General features: G+C 37.9%; 1 non-coding gene across 1 annotated transcript; it reads right to left on the bottom strand.

Annotated features, from left to right (window-relative positions):
- Window positions 1-15,825: 15,825 nt before the first annotated feature.
- LOC138171854 (U6 spliceosomal RNA) lies at window positions 15,826-15,932 on the bottom strand. Its single transcript, XR_011170982.1, has one exon. It is a non-coding gene; the product is annotated as a U6 spliceosomal RNA (small nuclear RNA).
- Between the last annotated feature and the right edge of the window lie 4,335 nt (window positions 15,933-20,267).

Below are 20,267 nucleotides of genomic sequence, written 5' to 3'. Positions count from 1 at the left end.
GATAACTTCTACTCTCTCTGTTATTTATGCTTGTAGTTTTCTTCCTCTCTTTTTTTAAAAAAAATTTGTTTAAAGGCCTTTTGAGGGCGTGGCAGCACAAACCTATAATTCCTGATATTGGGTAGACTGAGGCTGGTGGCTCTTTTGAGCTTGAGAATTCTGAGCTACAGCAGGCTGAAGATGTCCAGATGTCGGTACCAAGTCTGGCAGCAGTATGTTGAGCCCCCAGGAGTGGGAGGTCAACAGGATGTCTAATGAGGGGGAAATTGGATCAGAAATAGAGCAGGTCAAAGATCCTATGTTGATGAATAATGGGATCAAATCCAACCCAACAAATGTTTACTAAGTACCTACTCTATGCCAGACACTGTGTTAAGTATGCTCTTAATAAAAAGAAAGAAAATCCCTGCCCTCAGGGAGCCCACCACCTAATGAGGGGAGACAATATAACAGGATTTAGGGAATGAGGAGCACAGGAGACCCGGTGTGGGGGCATTGTGTTCCATAAAATTGAAACCAGGTAAAGCAGCAGTTGAAAAGAAGAGTAAGTTGAGAGTCCAGTTTCTGGTTTCTATAAAGGAAGACATTGGGGGCAAAGAACCAAGATGTCAGAGTAGAAACAAGATTTCCCCTCAGCTCCAGCTTCCACCTCCTCCAATACATGTAAAAAATGACTCTAAAAAAATTTAGAGCTATGGAACTCACAAAGTGACAGAGAGAAACAAATCTCCCACTGAAGGTAGCCCAGCAGGCTGTCAGGAAGGGTCTATCACAGTGCACTGGGAGCCAAGCCCAGCCCAGCCTGAGCAGTTTTGGCCTGAGGGCAGTGCTGACCTGTGGCAGCCAGAGCAGACTTCAGGAGAGTGAAGCACCAGCAGCTGTGGTGGTTTCCAGACTTCTCAACCCATAAAAGCCAAAGACAAAGTAAAAGGTCAGTGTGGATCTCTGTTGGAACAGGGGTGGATGGAAGATCATGGTCCAGCCCCAGCCCCAATAGCGAGAAGTGGCCGAGGCACGTCAGCACAGCCATGTGGCTGCTTCAGGAGCTCCTGGCCTGCAGATTGTAGGGGGAACAAGTGACCATTCAGAGGCTAAATGCTCTTGCTTTCACCTGCTTGGATCTGGATCACGGTCTTGGGTGGAGATCCTGGTATGTGTGGGCAGGTGCCAGAGCCTGTGTGGGGGCTGCAGAGAGGGTGCCCTACTAATTGGTCCAGCAGCTGCAAAAATCCCAGCAATTTGGGACAAAACTCTCTCCATTCTGAAAACAGGTCTACCTTGGCAAAGAGTTCAAAAGTCAAGTAATTGACTGGCAATGTGAACAAGCAGAGGAAATGCAATCCTACCATAGATTCCTTTTTTGGAGACAAAAAGGATCAAAGCATGGAATGGGAGGAAGTCAGCGAAGTCAGAACTACTGCATCAAAAGCTCCCAAGAAAAATATGAATTGGTTACAGGCCATGGAGGAGCTCAAGAAGGATTTTGAAAACCAAGTAAGAGAAGTAGAGGAAAAATTGGGAAGAGAAATGAGAATGATGCAAGAAAATCAAGAAAAGTGAGTCAACAGCCTCACTGAAGAAAATAACATCTTAAAAAATAGACTAACTCAAATGGCAAAAGAGGTCCAAAAAGCCAATGAGAAGAAGAATACCTTAAAAAGCCAAATTTGCTAGATGGAAAAAGAATTTCAAAAACTCACTGAAGAGACTAATTCCTTCAAAAATAGATTTGAACAAATGGAAATTAATGACTTTATGAGAAATCAAGATACTATAAAACAGATTCAAACAAATGAAAGAATAGAAGGCAATATGAAATATCTCATTGGAAAAACCACTGACCAGGAAAATAGAACCAGGAGAGATAATTTAAAAATTATTGGACTACCTGAAAGCCATGATCAAAAAAAAAGAGCTTAGATACCATCTTTCAAGAAATTATCAAACAAAATTGCCCTGATATTCTAGAACCAGAGGGCAAAATAGAAATTGAAAAAATTCACCAATCACCTCTTGAAAAAGATCCCTGAAAGAAAACTCCTAGGAATATTATAGGCAAATTCCAGAGTTCCCAGGTCAAGGAGAAAATACTGCAAGTAGTCAGTAAGAAACAATTTGAGTATTGTAGAAACACAATCAGGATAACACAAGACCTAGCAGCTTCTACATTAAGGGATTGGAGGGCTTGGAATATGATATTCCAGAGGTCAAGGAAGGTAGGATTAAAACTGAGAATCACCTATCCAGCAAAACTGAGTATAATGCTTTAGAGGAAAATATGGTCATTCAATGAAATAGAGAATTTTCAAGCATTCTTGATGAAAAAACCAGAGCTGAACAGAAAATTTGACTTTCAAATACAAGAAGCAAGAGAAGCATGTGAAGGTAAACAGGGAAAGCAAATCATAAGGAACTCATTGAAGTTGAACTATTTATATTCCTACATGGAAAAATAGTAATTGTAACTAATGAGACTTTTATCAGTATGAGGACAGTTGAAGGGGATATATGTATACGTACATATGTATGTATGTATAGGAAGGTGTAGGTATGTATAAATATATATGTGAAGGTGTGCATATGTATGTACTTGTATACATAGAGGGCACAGGATGAGTTGAATATGAAGGGATGATATCTAAAAAATATAATTAAGAGGTGAGAGAGGAATATATTGGGAGGAGAAAGGGAGAGATAGATTAGTGTAAATTATCTCATATAAAAGAGGCAAGAGAAAACTGTTACAATGGAGGGGAAGAGCAGAAAGGTAAAAGGTAAGGGGCAACCTTACTCTCATTGAATTTAGCTTAAGGATGGAATAATATACACACTCAGTTGGTATCTTACCCTACAGGAAAATAGGGGGGAAGGGAATGAGAAGGGGGATGACAGAAGGGAGGGCTGATTGGGGGAGAGGGTAGTGAGAAGCAAACACTTTTGAAAAGGGATAGGGTCAAAGGAGAAAACAGAATAAGTGAGGGGTGGGATAGGATGGAAGGAAATATAGTTAGTCTTTCACAATATACCTACTATGGAAGTGTTTTGCGAAACTGCACATGTATAGCCTATATTGAATTGCTTGTCTTCCCAGTGGGGGTGGGTGAGGAGGGAGGAAGGGAGGGGATCTGGAACTCAAAGTTTTAAAAACAAATGTGTACACACACACACACACACACAAACACACACACATATAAAAATTGTTGTTGGTTTTTTTACATGCAACTGGGAAATAAGATACACAGGCACTAGGGTATAGAAATTCATCTTGCCCTACTAGAAAGTTGGGGGACGGGGAAAGGGGAGGATATAAGAGAGAACAGATTGGGGAAAGGGGTATTCAGCAGTCTAGCTATTTTGGGGTGGGTGTAGGGGAAAGACGGGGAGAAAAATTTATAACTCAATCTTGTGGAAATGAATGTTGAAAACTAAAAATAAATAAATAAATTGGAAAAACAAACAAAAAAATATGGCAGGAAAGTGAAAAAAAGAAACAAAGAAAATAATCTCTTCAAAGAGGCATCATTTTACAATTTGACTTTATATCCCCAGCACTTAGCATAATACCTTGTATGTGGCAAGTATATAAGAAATGCCTATTTGAATGGGAAAAAAAGGGAAGACTTTGGGAGTAGTTTGACACTCTACCCTCCAACCCTTCAAAGGAGAGAGGAGGCTGAAGGAAGTAATGTCAATTCAGGCTTGAGTTAGCAGCATTGTGGTGGGTTTAGAAGCAATGAGGTTATCCTGGGAGGGTCATCTTGTCCCATGGAATTGAAAACAGGCATAGAGGCAGATGTAGTGGAGTGAACTAAAATCCCAGTGTGTAATCTCTAACAAGGAAGGCAGTGGGAGGAATTAGTATTCCAGCCTCTAACCCTCCAATTAGATGGGAGAGGGGCCTTGAGGGAGGTTGTGCCTATCTAGGCTTGAGTTACCAGCATGGTGATGAGATTAGAGGGAAAGAGTTTCACCTGGCAAGGGCATATTGTTTGGTGGAATTCAAACAGGATGACACATTTAGAGTGAATTGAAACTGTGAGCTGATGCTTTGCTTTCAGACTGGGCTAGATTGGGAGATCCAATTTCAAAATAAAATAAAATAAAGCTAAATAAATGCTAGTAGTAATTTTTTTTTTGGTCATGGCATTTGGTGCTCATCAAATGTAGCACTTTCTAGCTGTCATCTTGAAGGAATTATTCATAATATACAGTAACAGAATGTCCAAATAGCCCATAAGCCTTGGACCTCTTCATCTCAAAGGAACACAGATATAGAAGATCTAGAACAAAGGATATGGGTGGTCATCTAGTTTACCTGCCTAATTTTGTAGATGAGGAAAATGAGGCTCAAGGTAATCATGTGACTGCCCAGTGTCACACCCTCCCCTTTATTCATCTTCACAATCAAGTCACTAGGCATCTAAATATATGCTAACTTAATTTGGAGGCTCTTGGCCCTCATAGAATTTCTCTACTTATTCCTCTGTAATAGCCACAAGTACTTCAGCTGTAATTACCTTCCTTCTGTTCTGTTCATTTACAGTTACTGTGAGCGGTATAAGGTGAAAAATTCCAGCGTCCCATGAAATGACTTAAAAAAAAAATTATTGTTGCATTTGGGTGAAAGCAACATCACCACCTCCATTGGCCACCACTCCTATTGATCATATTTGGTATATTTAAGAGACACAGGCATGTTTCTTAAAGGGTCCACCAGGACAAATGCAATCTTCCCAGAATATTTTGACTTTTCACTTGATAAGTTTTTTTTAAATTACAGATAAGATTTTTCTCTTTATTGTTGACTTTACATTGTCTGTTCTCTAAAAGGGAAGCTTAATTAATTTAGATAAAGACAAAAAGGCACTTTTATTGGATAAGATCACTTTCAAAGTCCTTAAGAGACAGGATTTTTAGCTCTCATAGAAGAGCAAATGTGACCCTAGTAGAATGGATTATGTCCATAAAAAACGATACTTCAATTCAAATTGGAATTCACATAGTAATTGAAGCATGTGACTGTGCAACTTCAACATCTTAAAATAGCTATTACATGGGATTGGTTTTCCATAAGAAACAGAGAGTATTTCATGGGTAGGTATCATTTTTTCCCCTTCAAACTACAGGAGCAGCCTTTGAACAATGAAAAAGAAAAACAATATATGGTATTTGATGAAGAGGTTTACAAATTGAGCTGGGAAGAAAATGTCAGCATATGGTTTAGTTTATTCTCCAAACAAAGGAAAGGTGGTTCTAAGTAAAAAGAAAACAAACAAACAGAAGGAAAACAACAGCTGGAGAAGCTTGGTGTTTATGTTCAAAATTACTTTGTTTTTAGGATAGTTGTAAACTCATAACTTCTTAAAGTCTTTTCCTAATCAATGGGGTATTTCTATAAGAATTAAATAACTATGGACTTCCTAGCAAATTGGGCCTTAGTATCTTAATCATAGTATCTTAAATTTAGAACTAACCAAGGTATGAGGCCAACTAGTTCAGTACCCTCATTTTGTAGGTAAGGAAACTGAGCTCTCAAAAAAGGGAAGTAACTTGCCTGAATACAGAGGTTGGAAGAGACAGAGAGAGTGGGAATTTGAACTCTATTCTTATGTTGAGTATTAGATATTTCACTGTGCCTTTAAAGAAGGCTAAATATAGCCAGTTACAGAAATTTGGGATTGAACCAAATGCCCCTTTAAGTCTTTGAGGAAAGGTTCTGTTCTTAAAAAGGTAGTCAATACACAGCAAAAATGTGTCATTGTTCTCCTACCATCTGTAGGCCCACAGTGACTGAGACTCCATGGCGGCAGATAGTTGCCAAGTGGAGATCTCAGAACCATTTGGATTTGTGGTTGGGTTGTATTAGTGACTAACCCAACTATGTTTTCATTCAGCCAGGCTTTGGCATAGACTGACTGTCAGATCTTTTCCCCACTGGATAGAGGTAGGAATTTTCTACTGTTTAGGGAATTCTTCATCGTGATGGAGGTGGTCAAAGGGCCTCAAAAAGTTGAAGGAGCAAAGCAAAAGAGGTGTTTATGAGGTCAAGCAAATTGCAGCTATAGAAATCCATAAGATTTGAGGGAACAAGGGTGGAACAAGGGCAGACCAAGGAAGTAATGAATTGAATTGAAAATGTATAGGACTTTAAAGGGGGAAACAGAGATGTATAAATCTCAATTCCTGACTTTAAGGAACTTGTCACCTAGTAGGAATACAGTTGCAGTGTACCAACTGAAAAGGAAGGATTTTGATGTGCCATCATACTAGTGAGAATGGTAGTCATCTCTAGGGTGTGGCATGGGGAGGGAGGGAAGAAAAAAATACATGATAATTTCATTGCATATGTGAAAGGAATAGCAAGTTGAGCATAGTAGATTCATAGTTTTGTGTACAATTGTCTTTTTATTGTACTATGTTACAAAAATGCTTGTTTTATTCCATAAATTAAAAATAAAATAAAAAAGTTATATAGGAAATGCCAGTTCCACATTCATTTTGGAATTTCAAATAACTTTACCTTTTGAATTTGATATATATTTCTATAACTTCCAGTTTGATCAGTTCAAAGAAAATGCCATTTCAACTATCTCTTGTAACTTAAGAAGCAAGTACTATTTTTCATTTACTAATGGGAAAATTGTGACAAAGTAGTTATGGAATCTTATGTTATCCAGTGGATCACCTTCAGAGGTTGGATTAAATCTCTATTTTCTGCAGTCCAGTACTCTATTTCCAACCTTAACCCTCCCTCCCGTCCTCCTTCCTTCCCTCCCTCCCTCCCATCCTTCCTCCTTCCCTCCTCCCTCCCTCCCTTCCTTTATGACAGAATATAATAGACTCATCTCAGTGCAGAATTATATACATATGTGTGTATGTATATATATGTATGTGTATGACATGACAAATACAATAACTTGTTTTGTTTGTTTATGCATATTTGTTACAAGACTTTTCTTTTTTCCTTTTCAATATAGTGGTGAGAAGGGAGAGGAAGAAAAAAATGATTGTTAATTGAAAAATTTAAACTTAATGAAAAGCAACAAAAAGAAAGATCATTAGATGGAATTTTAGGAGACCTTATTTTTTGGCTGAGTGACTTTGGACATGTCCCATCACTTCTCTAAACCTCAGTTTTCTCATTTGTAAAATGAAAAAGTTGGCTCAGAGGATCTCTTAGAAACTTTCAAACTGAAATTTGATGAGTCTCTATAATTAAGAGAAAAGTGATGGATTTGGGGGTCATTAGGATTTGGTTAAAATGAAGAAGAAGGCTGTAATCTGGGAAGACCAAGAAGTGAATAGAGAAATTCCTCAGACTAGGGTTCAGATCAGTCCCACTGAAGTTCTGTGACTTTTAGAAACCATGGCTGCACCTTTTGGAGCTGTCAAGGCAACAAGCAGTTGTTATGAACCCATTCTTTGCCAGGTCTGGGCTAAGCTCTAGGGAGACAACGGTAGAAACAGGCCATGCTCTCAAGGAAGTCATTACCTGCGGGGTCTGTATAAAATACAAATGACTAGGAACAAACAAGATAACAGGATAAATTGGAGAAGATCTTAGCGGAAAGGTACTAGTATAAGAAGGATTTGGGAAAGGCTTCTTCCATAAGTTGGGATTTTAGCTGGGACTCGAAGGTGGCCAGGAAAGCCAAAAAGCACAGAGGAGAAGGGAGGGAGAGAGGTACAGGCATGAGAGACAAACAGTGAAAATGCACAGGGTCAGAAGATGGAGTGTCTTATTCAAGAAATAGAAAGAGACCAATGTTATAGGATCAGTGTGTGTGGAGGGGAGAAAGATTGAAGAAGACTGCAAAGTGAGGAAGGGGTCATGTTATAAAGAGCTTTAAAAAACAAACAAGATTTTATATTTGATCGAAAACAGAGATACCATGGTCAGACCTGTGTCTTAGGAAGATCACTTTGATAGCTGATTGGGGAGAAAGTTGAGGCAGGGAGACCAACCAGAAGGTTAGTAAAGGTATTAATAATCCAGCCATGCAGCAGCCTAGGTATGAGGTGATGAGAGCCTGCACCCAAGTGGTGGCAATGTCAGAGGAGAGAAAAGGATATAAGTGAGAGACGTTGCAAATGTGGAATCTACAGGGCTTGGCAAATTATTGGCTATGTGGAATCAGAGAGTGGGGAGTTGAAGATAACTCTTAGGTTGTGAGTCTGGGTAACTGAGAGGATGGTGGTGCTCTCCACAGAAATACAGAAAAGGGGGAAGGGAGGGTTTTAAGGGGAGGGTCTAATGAGTTCAGTTTTAGATATGTTCAGTTTAATATGTATATGGGACATCCATTTCAAGATATTTAATAGGCAGTTGGAAATGTGACAGTGGAGCTCAGGAAAGAGGTTAGGGCTGAATAAGTAGATTTAAGAGTCATCAGTGTGGAGATGATAATTGAATCCATGGGAACTGATGAGATCACTGTATGAAATAGTATATAGCAGAAGAGAAAGGATCCTAGGACTGAGCCTTGGGGGGGGAGGGGCACATTTAGTGGGCATTCTTTATAAAGAGATCCAATAAAGGCAACTGAAAAGGAGCAGTCATCTTGTAGGAGAACCAGGAGAAAAGTCTCACAGAAACCTAGAGAAAGAGGATATCAAGAAGAAGACAGTGATTGACCATCAAAGGCTCCAGAGAAGTCAAGAAAGATGAGGACTGAGAATAGGCCTTTTGAGTAGGGTAGCATAGACATAATGTTTTATTTTTGGACAACTGGGAAGAGCAAGGATATAGAACTGGATTACCTTTTCTTTTCTATATGAAGGGAGTTTCTGGTTTGTAAATAGTATGTAAATTGGCAAGTCTATTTTCTACTACACCACAAGATGCCCCAAGGAGATAATAGAACAATGGTTCTTCACTTAGAATAGTGGTTCAAAGAAACAGAATTCCAAAGAACTAATTGGGTACCTTGTCACTAGCTTAACCGTTAAAAAGATTTTTTCAACAAATATTTCCCTATGTTTCTGCTATATACATACTTCCTCAGATCATATTTCTGGCTTTTTGTAAGCAATCATAAATTATTATACTATGCAAGATATTATGCTATATATCATATTAAATATATAATATATAAATATATACTACAGTGAACATTAAATCACAACCTTCCTTACTGAAGTTAATATAATTTTTGAATAAATTATTATGCAGAAGCCTATCTGCCCCAATACCATTTTAGTTTTCCCTTTCTATACCTTTTGTGGAGGGGTAGTGTTGTGCAATGAATGGAACTCTGGATTTGGAGTCAGGAAGACCTGGGGTTCATTCCCACTTTAGACACTTGCTGTGTATCCTGGTATGCTTCATTGTGGTCATCTGTAAAAAGAGGGAGGAGGCTCCCATGGTCATTCCAGCTCTAAATCTATGGTCATAGTCAGCATCCTATGCAGTGGTCTAGACTCTGATAGTGTCACTCAGGGCTGTCTATTATCTCCTTAGGGCATGGACCTTGATTTATAAAAGGGTAGCGGGATTATATTTTTCATCTTGATGATGGCTATCATTTCCTTAATTCTTTTGGCCTACTCTGGGGACACTCTATGATGGCTTCTAGGTCTCCACTGTGCCTTGTAATAGATAATTTGGTGGCTATAATCCTATATAGGGAATTTGGATCATCTCTTCCTGTTTGCTTATACTGAAGTTAATCTGATACTTTCCTATCCACTGACCACAGCATTTTCTATTTTTGCTTGTAAGTTTAGCTGTTATTACCCAGAAAAACTAAGCAACACAGTGCCTGGAGAATACACACACACAAACACATACACACACATACATATGCCATTTTTTTCTCCAAAGTCATTTTTAATACTAAAAAATACCCACGCTACTCCCTAGGGAATCAGGGGTGATTATCTCTCTGTACTCTACCCTCACAAAATGAGATCTGGAATATTGCATTCTGTTCTGGGGGGGGGGTGTCACAGTTCAAAAAAGATATTTGTAATTAGGAGAACATCCAGAGGAGAAGGGCCTTGAGTTCATGATTGAGAACTGTTTATAAGAATTTTGGATGTAAAGCTTAGAGAAGATAAGACTGCATTTAAGTATCTGAGAGATTGTCATGTAGAATGGGGATTAGACTTTATTTGGCTGTAGAGGGAGAAGTAGAGACAGAATGTGAAATTTGCAAAGGGGCGCATTTAGATATCATGATACCTTGATGTCATATCATGAACATTTTTTCTAACAATTAGTGCTATTCAAAACTTGAAGGCTTTGCCTTGGGATGCTCCTCATTGGAGGACTTCAGGCAGAGATTAGATGACCACTTTGGTCCCCATGTGGTAAAGGACACATGTGACCAGTGACCCTTTGTTGGTTCTTTACTCCAAGTGATGGGGATAAGTAATTATTATATTTGCTAAATTCAAAGATCCTCATCTTTTTTTTATAAATTATACAAATTTGAATAGGTATGGAAGTTAAAGTCTGTAGTTTCCTGAGTCACTTCCTGAATCCTTCTAATGGATAGGAACCAAATTGGCAGTCTACTAATATGTAGGACACTGAAAACTTGTAAGAATAGATTATACATTTTGGTAAGCAGTAAAATTTCATCATTGAATTTTCCATAGCTCTTAGATGGGCAAAGTCAGATTCAATAAAGGCAACTATCTTGTTTGTTAAATTATGTCTATAACCATTTAATTCAGTGCTCTGGACATAACTGGGGCCCATGGGTCCATAACCTTGGAGCTGGTTGAGGCCTTAGACTAGTCCAGTTCCCTCATTTTATAGATAAAGAACTGGGAACACAAAACCATGAAGTTACCAGCCCAAGATCACAGAAGTATTAAGAGCTTGGAATTAAACCCAAGTCCTCTTTCTCCAAATACAGTATTGTTTCTACTGTGTCAAGATGTTATGTGTATTTGGAGAAATAGGTAGTTGAGAGAAAATTTGGTGTAGTGAATGGAGGCCTGATCTTGAAGTCAAAAAGACCTAGATGTAAGCTCCACTTGCGATGTATACAGGCTGTGTGCACCTGGGAAAGTCATTGAACTTTTCAGTGTCCCAGGAAACTCCCTCTAATTCTAAGTACCAAAAGCTGTCAATTTGCCTTGCTAGAGGGGATTTTCTCACTAGGAATTCTCTTTATCCACAGGTATGGACAAAAATGACATGAATGTGGGAAGAGGCTCAATTCACATTCAGAGCTCTAATATTAAAGTTTCTGGTAGGAGTTCCTCATCCACAGTAAGTTGCAAAATAAAGCTGTCTAGAACAAAGAGGGGCTCTCTTCTTTAAGGCCGTCTCTCTTTCTTCTGCCTTGCTGAACACCTCTCCCACCTCCCAAAGCTGCAAGGGTTACTTAGCTACTCCTAATCATATCTCTGTGCAACAGGGCATCTCCATTCTGGTGATTAGAAAATGAAAAAGACAAACATGGAGTTATTCAAAGTCGTAAAGAAAATCAATAGTTGAGGCATTATTACAACTAATTCTTCTGTCTGGACCAGACTGCACTGTATTCTCATCATTGATTGGTTAATCCAGAGAGCATCTTGGGGACAGGTCAATTTATCATCCTTGTTTTCTTTTTCACATGAAGGAAGTAAAAGACTCAGCAATTTGCATAGCTTTCTTACAGATTGAGAGTATAACAGGATTCAAAGATGAAGCCCCCTAGAGAATCACCTCAGAGCTCCAAAGTATTGATTTATTCTTTCAGTCAACATTTATTAGGGATTGGTTATATGCAAAGCAAGAGACAGAGGCTTAGAATCAGGCACACCTAAGATCAAATGTTATCTCTGACACATACTGACTCTAGGAGAATCTAGTTGGAAGAATCTTACCTGTCAGTGCTTCTAGGGAACTCTTTAGGACTACAAATTCTTGGACGGTTGTGGATTTGCATTGGTAGATGGAGAGTCTTCACTAGAAATTCTGTGTTATTGAAAAAAAATCCCCACAGAATCAGACATCATACTCCTCCTTCCCTAACTTCTCCCCCCAAAACAGGAATTAAAAAAGAAACAGTGGAATATGCAGATGCATGGGATGCATAGTTTCTTCCCTTATGGAACTTGCATTCAAGGAGAAGAGTTAATATTTTCACAATATATTATATTGGTAAATATGATAGGTTTCAGAAGAACTAGCAAAGCACTCTGAGATGCCAGGCAGGGCATATAGCTTCATGCTAACAAAATTGTGAAAATTATAATAATTGCCATTAGAGGCAGTAAATAGCTTTCATAAATTCTTATTTGGTGACAATTGCAAAGATTATATTATAAATCAGCATGTTAAATGAGCTATAATGAATTTTTGCTTTACTACAAACCAGAAAATCCCTTAGGATGAGAAAGTGACAATGGTATTACCTTAGTAAGCATAAGAGCTGACTTTGAATTATTGATTTATAAGAAATGTATTTATTGATTTATAAGATTATATTCAATTTTTAAAAATATATAAAGAAATATTTTCTGTAGCATACATGTTAATAATTTTGTATCAATAATCCTGGTGAATTATTCTATTCATCTTTGAACCACATTTATTGAACTTGTACTGTGGACAGAACACTGCATACAAAAGAAATAGGAAATTACCTGACATCAAGTAACTTAGCCCTTCAATGGTGGAAACAAGATAAAATATTTTAAAAAATGATTATAAGAGGGAGGCAGATTGACAGATTATAAGTATTATCTTTAAATGGTAAAGAGATAAGGAATGATTCAACCTAGGATATACTAAGTGGAGAAAGCTTTCTGTTGTACATATTTCTTAATTAGATCCTAGATCATCATATTCAGAATTTGAAGAAAACTCTGATGCCAACTGGACTATTCCATTTTTATCTCTATATTACTAGTAGTTAATACTTTATAACACCAGTGCATTGTACTATGGGCCTGCCAGATAACAGATACTTAATATACTTATTGGTTGATTGGCTTCAAATAGGAGAATGGAGTTTTGATAAAAAGAGGGGGAGATGGCATTCCAGGTGACAGAAATGATAAATATCAAGGATGGATAAAAGGGTCAGATGTATTAGTGTGAGACTCATGACCTCTAAAATACCTTCCAGGTCTAAGTCAATGATCCTTTGAGCTAAGAGGTCTGTATGAAGAAGGGATAAATTAAAATCTTAAGGTGGGTTGGGGGTGGTGTGTGATAGTCCGTGGAAGGCTTAAATAGCCTGTTTTAATGTCATCCATCTGGAACATGGCTAATGAGATGTTTGAGGTATTACATTAAATACATTTCTTTAGATGAGGTCTCTGCCTTACACTAGCTGTAGAGGGATTAATATGTGCTTTTGATTTTTTATGATAAAACATACCATGGCAACATATCACATTGCAGTCTCGTGTATAGTTTGAAAATGTACTACATTTCCAAAAGGGATAGTTAAAATTGGCTTAGAGACACATTTCCAACTCTTCATGCTTTGCTATTTTTGTTCTGAGAAATGACAAGAAAGATTTCCTTCAAGAGATTGGAGAAAGTGAGGTTCTTTTTTGAATGTCCTTTTTAAGAAAGGAAAATTACCATTTACAGAAAATTAGATTTCCTTTCAGGGCTAGTCCTACATGTAAATGAAGTGGACAACAGCCTACATGGTGCAGAATGAATGCTATCAGAACTTTGCCTGCCTCCCAACATGTCTTACTCATTGAGTTACACTAATGTTGATCTGAAATTTGAACGTGTTAGGATTATTCCCCTGGGTAAGACTTTAATGAAAGGTGACATCATCATCAGAGCACTACAATGAAAATTCATTTTACCTGGAAGTGAAGAGGGGAGGGAGAGTTCTGAAATCTCTTCTGGGGCTTTATTCCTAATCAACTAAACAGAGATTTAAGAGATTAACTAGTTAAGGTAAGAATGAAAGATGAATAATTTGATCCTGGGCAGGGGGAAAGCCAAGAGCAGCCTTGTATATAGCTAGGGAGGATGATTACTGGGGAAGGAGTGTCAAAGGGGGTTGGGAGTGAGGAATGGAAGCTAAAACATGTCCATTTTGTAATTATGTTGCACTATATATGTAGACTTATAATTTTATGATATTTTTATTTTTTGGGGGGGGCAGAACAGAAATATTAACTCACTGTTATTATGATACCTAATATAGTAATGTAATTGGCCAGGAGAAAAAAAAAGTATAGAACATTTGAACTGTGAAGTAATCTAATATTTTAACGAGGATCAACATGTTACATTATTCTTATACATTTTCATATATTATCCAGTCTGTCTAAACTGAAGGACTGAATGGATGTAACAAGCATATGTGGTTAGAAAGAAATTCTCCTTTGTAAGCACACTATTGGAAATCTAAAAATCAGACTGTGGTTTGGAATCACTTACTCTCTATAGGAGATATCCTATAATTTCTGCTATTCTAACTCTATCAGGTCCCATATGTCAGAGGCTGGATTTTCTTAATCCAAAAACAAAAGGAGAGATCTGAGAAAAGCAGAGAGGAAATTCCAGGTGATAGGGATGATAAGGTGGGTTCTACTTTTCTTCTCATTAAAGATATGTATATGGGCTCTGCTCTACTCTATTTAGATAAGATTAATATCCAACAGGTAAAGGAATGGAGATTCAGTCTGGTAAAGTAACTATGAGATCAGGAGGCAGGATACAGGCAGTGTCAGTCAACGGACTCTTTATTTAGTTATTCCTGCATAGTCATAGACTGGATTTTTTTTTTTTGGCTGGTGTTTGCATCTCATACCTTTGCATAGCTTGTTGCTGCCCATGCTAGGAATTCTTTTTCTTCTGCTCAGAACCTTTTCCTCCTTTTAAGAATCAGCTCAAAGGCTAAAAGCTTCAAGAAGCCTTTCACCTACCCACTTCAAATTTACTTGCATTTATTTTGCTTAAGATATATTATTTATAGTATTTATTCTAGTGCCTTGAGATCAGGACCTGCTTTTTGTGTTTGTATGCCCCAGGACCTCTATATTAAATCTCAAGGTGCCAAGAAGCATGGAGTAAATCCTGAGAATGACCTTCAGGATCCCAGAGTGGAGACAAAAACTCACCTTTGGGTGAACTCACCCTTGAATTGGAATCTATTCTCTACAGAGAATGAGGCAGTGCAGGGAGAATATGTTCCAAGGTGTTGGAGGGAAATGTTTATACTTTGTTTTTGCTATATCTTTGAAGTGAATAACTGTTTTTAAAGGTTAATTGATATTTAGTGGTTAAATGGAATGGAATCTCTAATGATTGGTACCTAACATTAGGAGGAAATAGCTGAGGGGAATTCAAGACAATGGCAGTAGAGAAGAGATACTCTAAAACCTCTTAGGATGTCCTGCAACCTTCTGGGTAAGATGCAGTGGTTTAAGTTTTGGGAGAATAGATGAGGGCATAATCACTAGACTATGATGGGTGATGTTTTCCTTCCACATTCCTTCCATCTTCCCGTGCTCACTGGCATGGAAATTTGTCTTGAAGTCACCACTTCTCTTTTCATTCCTTCCAAGGCTAGCTGATTCTTTTTTCTCACGTCACCTACACCTAAGACAAAGAGGTGGAGGAGCTGGTATTTCCATTTCTAAGCTCTCTGCCACAACCACTCAGTATAAGGGCTTGAAGTTCTCTGTGAAGAACAGCAAACAGGTTAGTATAGCTGGATCATAGATTGTAGACAGAGTAATGTGTAAGAATATTGGAAAGATAGGAAAGGCTGAAATTATGAAGACCTTCAAAGATCAATAAAAGACCTTTATATGCAAATCTGGGGGAAATAGGGTGTTACTGAATTTTATTGAGTACGGATATGACAGGGGTGTACCTAGCTTTGACAGCTGAGACAAAAAAATAATGTACAATATTTCACAAATTTATATGTCATTCTTGACTACAGGGCATGCTTATCTTTTCTGTATGTGTCTAATTTTAGTATATGAACTGTGGAAGCAAAAACATCTGCTTTCTCAGCTCCTATTCCCAAGCTGCTAAGAATGGTGAAATTATGATGACTGTCTGCTACCAGTTCTGACTTTCTTATGTCAGATGAAGTCTCAGCAGTGCTCAGTAATTCCTCTTTTCATCAGATCTAAGTACTCTATCATATCCTCCATAGGGGTTATTCCAAATTTTCTCTGTCCTCAAGTCTATAACTTTACTTCCACTCACTCAGCAGATGACTTCACCTTCTCCTTGCCAAGACTAATTCCTTCACTTGATGCTTCCCTTTCTTCTCTCCTCCATCTTGTGACCCTGATAATCTTTCAAGTGCTCGTTCAATTTTTTTTTTCCTCTTTCTTGTCTCTTTCCCGACCCTCTCTATTGTGGTCCAAATAATTTGAACATATCAGCATTTGGTACAATTTAGTTGTGATATATCCTGGGGCCCACCAAGGGTGGGAGAAGGTGCATTATACATACCCAACTCAATTGTTTTATTTTTGCAAGGACCTATATTTTTATTAAACCCTGAGCCTAAGCACAAACAGCTATTCTCTTGTCCTTTACTTTTCATTTTAACCCAACTTCCACCCCACCCGCAATCAGGAATCTTAGGGTTTTATCCCTTTGCAAAGAAGCAGTTTTTATCCATTTAGCACATACATTAAAAAAAAAATCTGTGTTTTCTTTAAGATTAAGCTTCTCTGTAAACAGGTAGTCTTAAGGCCATTAAAGTAAACTACTTACCTATCATCTTATTGGATAAATTATTCCCAATTGAAAATCCCACATATGCTGCATTGGGCCTGATGAATACTCATTGTATTCTAAGAGACTTTGCTACTAAGTTTTTAGTCATAGTGATCTAAAATGTTTATAGCAGCTGTCTTTGTGGTGGCAAAGAACTGGAAATTGTAAGGATGCCAGTCAGTTAGGAAGGGTTGGACAAGTTGTGGTATATGATTGTGACATAATGCTACTGTGCTATAAGGAATGATGAACTCAGTGGTCTTAGAAAAACATGAATAGACTTGCACAAAATAAGGAAGAGCAAAATGAGCAGAACCAAGAGAATGTTGTGTGCAGCAACAGCAATATTGTTGAGAACAACTTTGAGGAACTAAATAATTTTCACCATTATAAATACCCAAATTAACTACAGAGGACACATGGAGGAAGATACCATCTACATCCAGAGAAAGAACTGGTAAATTAGTGTATGTATACGGCGCAAAAATTTTTATAGAACCTTATTATATATTTAAAAGGAAGTTAGTTGTATAATAGTTTTCAGTTTCATCTTTTTTTTAATTGGTTTAATATTGGGAAAACTATACACTTTACTAGCCACGTTTATAATAAAAACTTCTCCTGACTTCCATAACTCTATTATCTTTTGGTTCTTCATTCTTCTCCTGCCTAAATGCTTTCTTGGTCTTAGCTTACTGCTCTTGTGTGTGTGTGTGTGTGTGTGTGTGTGTGTGTGTCCCTTGAATGAGACTCTGTCTTTGATCCTTCTTTCTCCCCATCTCCTTTCACAAACTCATCTCCTTCCAGAGTTTTGATGATCACTTCTCTGAAGATGATTCCAAAATCTATACATCCAGTCCCAATCTATTCTTGTCCTATTTCCCAAATGCAGGGTAGACGTTTCAGTAGCTCTTCAAAGTCACTACGTCCCAAACTGAGCTCATTATCTTTTCCTCAAAAGCTGAATTCCCTCTCAATTTCTCCTTTATGGTAATGGTGCCACCATACTGCGAGTCATTCAACCTCAGAATTTTAAAGCCATCTTTGATTCTTTCCTCACTTCCTACATTCGATCAGTTGTCAATTCCCATTGGTTCTATCTTTACAGTCTCTCATATGTCTCATTTTTCCTTTCAACTTATATGGCTATTACCCCATTTCAGGCCTTCAGTACCTTATTTATTATTATTCAACTCACCAAAAGTTTATTGAACATCTATTAAGTGCTAGTAATATAAAAGAAAAATGAAAAATAGCCATTGTCTTCCTTGAGGAGCATACAGTGAAGCAAGAAGTAAGGAGAGGAATGTTCGTAAACTTCCTTAAAATTGCCATTCACAGGATCTGACTCTTTTCTCTATCACTCATCTGTGGTCACATATCACTTTCCCATTCATCCTGAGTCTGTTAGGGCAATGGATGCCCCTCCACTCCCATTCCCATTCTCTCTCCTTTTTAATCCAGTCCAAGGGCAACACCATCCTGCCTGCAGAAAATGCATGCCATGTCATCGGCAATGAGTGTATCATATGCTAGGTTACTTAGCAAATATTTCGTTAGTACTACAAATGGCTATTACAAATGAGCTGTTTTCTGATAGGCTTAAAGTGTTTATTTTTCACCTTTATTTGAGAACAACAATTCAACACACAGCAGGCAGAATGGCTTATTCAAAGACTATTTAGAATTGAAGCACTTCTATACTGGCACAACACTCTTACACCCTTATACTTGGAGTCTTGGTCACATAGCAATTAACTTTGGAATATTTAAAGGAAAATAACTCTTGCTTTCACTTCTGTATAGATTTGTTGTGTTTATTATTCTTTTTTTTTCTGACTGGCGTGGGGTAGGAGAGTGGGATAGCAGTGGTAGGAGGAGGGAAATAGTAAGAGGAAAGAGGGATGTGGAGCATATGTTTTTCTTTGGGAAGAAGCAAATGTACTCTTTCTGGCATGATGTTGATACTTTTTATGCCACTGCAGAATCCTTGTGCATGTGACCAAACATGCCAATCTTGTACTTTGTCATGGACTAGTACATTGAATCGCTGAGTGATTTATGAAGAAAGCCATGGCCCCTGTTGGGGAGCTGTTCCAAGACTTGGAACTCTGCTGCAATCTCATCTGAGACTTTCAATTTGGATACATTTTAGTGGCCTCAGTCCACATCTTAGGCACTCATTGAAAACTGTACTGTGATTCACTATCTCCTCATGAAGAGTCTCAAATGGATATTGAGTTGGCTTTCTATAGTCTCCATAATTTATATTCAAGATCCTAGAAATAAATAATGTATGTAACTAGGTTCCTTTATTGGTTCTAGGTCAGCATCAGTGATGAAAGCCAAGAACAAGGTGAATTCAGAAGGATCTAGTCTACTCCTAAGTAGATATCCTGAATCTAGAGGATGACCAAAAAATTCATTTCTATTATTAGAGTTAATATGGTACACTGGAAAGATCATTAGATTTGGAGTAAAGACAGATGTATCTGCATTCTTCCTCTTTTATTTATTAGCTTTGTGATGAAGGGCAAGTCAATTAAACTCTAATACCTCCAGTATTCCCCTCATAGGGTTGCAAAAATCAAATGAGAAATAATGTAGGTAACATTCTTGGTAAAACTTAAAGCTTTGTAAAAGTGTTAGTAATTGTATATATGTATATATACACATATTCATATGCTTTTGAATATGTAGAGATGTGTTTGTGTGTGTGTGTGTGTTTGTGAGAATGTGTGTGAAAAGGCCTATAATAGAGGTTGCTCTCTGGTCATGGTGAGAGCAATCCAAAACCATTGTTATTTTAAAATCCCTCCTCGCTTTCATGTCTTATGTCCAGTCAGGCAAATCCTTTAAAGTCTTCAGAAATTCTCCATTTCTCTTTCTCTTTCCACTGACCCTGTTGTCTTTATAGCTCATGCTCTTACCATTTCTTTTCTGGATTCTTTCAAATGTCTCCTCAGTGGTGACCCAGCCTCCAATTCCATGCCCCTGTCACAATCGTCCCTATTGCTCACCACTGCCAGACTAATTTCTGCAAAGCATTACTTTGTTCTTTTTTTTTAATTAAAAGATTTAGTGCTAGAAGAGATTGTAGAGATCATCCAGCTCTCTCTCTTCATTTTATAGAATGAAGCCACTTCACGAGGTACTTTGGACTTCCTCTAACATCATTATAAAGCCTCATTATATCTCAGATCTTCATCTTCAAGTCTCACTTCAAACCTGGAATTCATATATTGAAAGTGTCTCCAGCCCCTGCAGCTTTTCTTCTGCTTGAATGGCTCCTCTGGGAGCCTCCATTAAGGAGGCACCCAGGACAGCTATGTCTCATTCCTCTCCAGGGGGCACTCAGGACTTCCTCTAATAAATGTCCTCTACTTCCTCCCCAGCCCCACCTCCCTTCAGCTTCCTTTTAGGTTTTCTTTTCTTCCACTAGAATGTAAATTCCTTAAGGTCAGGGACTCTCTTCCTTTCCATTTGGATTTGACATTCCAGAATTTAACAGAGTACTAGGCACTTAGTCGGTGGTTAGTAAATGCTAGTTCACCAACTGACTGACTATAATTGAGGGAAGCAGGCCTTGAGAAGCTGTATA

Source organism: Petaurus breviceps, unplaced genomic scaffold (assembly GCF_028583685.1).
Source record: "Petaurus breviceps papuanus isolate PSGF00001 unplaced genomic scaffold, PetGlider_PUasm1.0 47, whole genome shotgun sequence".
In the NCBI taxonomy this organism is placed as follows: Eukaryota; Metazoa; Chordata; class Mammalia; order Diprotodontia; family Petauridae; genus Petaurus; species Petaurus breviceps.
Note: the sequence above shows the minus strand (reverse complement) of the source record. Positions and strands in the feature narration are given on the sequence as shown.